The following is a 3,017-nucleotide window of genomic DNA, read 5'->3' as shown; positions in this document are numbered from 1 at the left end:
TCTGACCAGGCACAAGGAGTATTGGACAGGATGTTGATGCTGCAGTTGAGGTCTGCAAGCCAATCAAGGGTTCTGCATTTGATGTGGGTATGTTCCTGGATGCGATGTGTGGGCTACATTGACAAATTCAGAAGAATTCCCATCCATAACCAAGCTGTGCTTCTGCAGTCAACAGCAAAATGGCTCCGCTGGCTCCTTGGAGCACCATTGCCCCTCATCAAAACAGCATTTTGCAGCTGCAAAATGATGGCTGCACCATATGGCTAAACACCTATTGCGAGAGTTGGAATAGGGAGCACACCGTGAAAGGTGCTAGTGTGTGTTCTTGTGTGCACCAAAAGAAGCGAATCAAAGCAGCGCTGCTCTGCTGCTTGCTAAAAAGTTCCCATTGAAAAGGGAATATTTTACATTAAAAAGGATGCTGCCCTGACGCTATGTTCATCTGTTCATCATCACACTACTTTTATCAGTGAGACCCTGCCATGCCCATCCATATTTACATTGTGCTCCAGCAGAAGAGAGTGGTATCCCTGAAGGACAGGATGTTGTTCAGAACTGGGAAATCAAAAGAAGCTTTACTTTCAGCCGTGCGGGAAAACACTTGATATTTGGGCTAAAACATTTAAAAAATCAATGCTTCATTGTTCAAGGGACATTTGCCTGACAACAGGAGTGGCCTAACCCCCGAAAGAATGAGCCACAATAGATTCTAGGACATGCGCCTGTTAATTGCCATCTTTGAAAACTTTGAATGGACCAAAAGCACTAAACAGCCCTGCTCATCAGACTTTTTTACAATAGAGGTTCTGGGACACGGTCATGTGAAATAGGAAATCACACGTCCTTGCAACTTCTACTGGAAGCTTCAAAGCCAACTCAAGAGCAGCCTTGTAAGCTATGCCAGTATATGGTGAACAATACTGACCATTTGCCTCAAAAGACTATTTTATTAATAAACAGACTTTTATCTCTACAACAGGACTTGCAAGAAATGTAAAAAGTTAACGGTGTAAATGTATTTTTTCAGGCTGTTAAACAAAACGAGGTAGCCGTCACTGCCATATTGGGAACAGAAATGGTAGAGAATTGGATATTCTGAGGAAAGTGTACATAATGCCACTCTGAAATTCAATACTTACATGCCTTATGATAATCTATACCCATGTATAAAGTTATAGAATTTTAAGTCAAATATTAATCACTAAAAATCATGAAAAACTATTAGACGGGTGAAACAAAGTCCTGCAACCATGAGAATTGGACTGCCTATTTTTTTTGACTGTTTTTCTTAGGAGTTATCCTAAGAAAATTTATCAAAATGGTTGATTTCCGTAGTTTCAAACTTCTTCTTACTATTGTGCCATTTCATAAGTTTCCTGGGTACAGAGTCGCCTCTTAAGACCACAGTCATTTGTTTGTTTCCAGATGTCATTTAGGTAGACGGATGTTCCTCCTATGTAAATTGTTAAAATGCCACAACTGTACAAATGTGTTAATTATGTCCAGATTGATTTTTGGCAAAAAGGACTGTTGGAAGGCTTTGTACATCATAAAGTACAACCCCATAAACTGAGTCACTTCCTAGAGGAGACAGCCAACATTGGCTGACATATCCGGGTCTTGGGGGTAGGCCTAGCTCAGTTCTGCCCAACAATAAACTGGTGATGTCACCCGCTTTTATATAAAGGGTGGGAGCTCACAGGGACAGGACACTCTCTTCTGAATTTTCCAGCGCCTGCGTATCTAGATATTCCACCTTCACTCTGCAAGATTCCAGACCCCACTGCCAGAAAAGGGATAGTTGACTCATGCCTTCATATCCAGGCAGAACCACCCTTCAGCACTAACACACCATAACAAAATCCCACTAACTTCAGGGAGACAGGGGAAAGGTGGCTCAGCGCGCTTTGGGATTCTCCAGTGCTGCCTGCTTGCCCTGCTTACCTGCTCCATCCAGCAGAGGCATTGCTGTGCCATGATCAGACCTTTGCTCAGCTTCCTTTTGCCAGGAGAACCGGCTATCCGGTGACCAGAACCTTTTGAATACAGAATTCGGTTGGCTGTCCCAAATTCCAAACTCCAGCGCTCATTGTATTTCCCCATCCCATAACAACACATAGCATACCCCCATCTTGACCCCTTTGTCTTTGCCCTATTTTCTAAGTAATCCTATCCATACCCTGATAACTTGTCTAAAAAGTTCTAATTCTCTTTTGTAGCCATTTAATCTTTTGTAAGTAAAACCTTTCCTTTCAAACCAATTTTCATTTTTAACTGCTTTATTTTCCTAAAATCGAACCACATTCTACCTTGAAAATCTCATTCAATTCTTCAACTATAGGCGCCCTTTATCTTCTATATTGTCCCTGTGATGTGCCTCTATCCCCCAGCTCAAGAACTGCATTCCAATTCAGAGTATTATACCTGTTTTTCTGAAAAACCTTTTTTGACATTTAAAACTGTAAACTAGAAAACATTCTACTTTTCCATGTGTGATGTGACTGCACTGTATTTTCAATTTCCACCTGCTTTGTGAACTGTATGCCTTTTGTGATACCTTAACTTATAGTTGCTAGTTATATGACATCCCTGAGACTGTGATAAAACATATGTCATTATTTATTTACACATATATTTAATTATTTGTTAAAATCCGAGTGTCATTTTAGGCTAATGCTAAGGGTTGTTGCCACTTATTTGGTGAAGGAAGGTCACATTTTGATTCTGTTTGCTGCCACATATCCCTGACTACCTGCCGTTTCTTTCTATCCACTCAGAATTAGGATAATTGTGGTTGAGGGAACTTTCAGGGAGAAATCGTAACTCTGGTGCTATCTATCCTAATTGAAAAAGTGCTCCTATTCATTTGTGCTATGGATATGTTCTTGTAGAAGGTTACCCAAGTGTATTTCAGCGGTTTTCATTGTAATTATCACCCCATTGGTGATTGCTGCCCTGAAAGACCAAAGAAATATCAAGGCTTAGTACCATCAAAATCGGAATACACCAATCACGAG

The sequence above is a fragment of the Ambystoma mexicanum genome, chromosome 8, assembly GCF_040938575.1.
Source record: "Ambystoma mexicanum isolate Mex_15411 chromosome 8, UKY_AmexF1_1, whole genome shotgun sequence".
Classification (NCBI taxonomy): domain Eukaryota; kingdom Metazoa; phylum Chordata; class Amphibia; order Caudata; family Ambystomatidae; genus Ambystoma; species Ambystoma mexicanum.
This window is presented reverse-complemented; position numbering follows the sequence as displayed.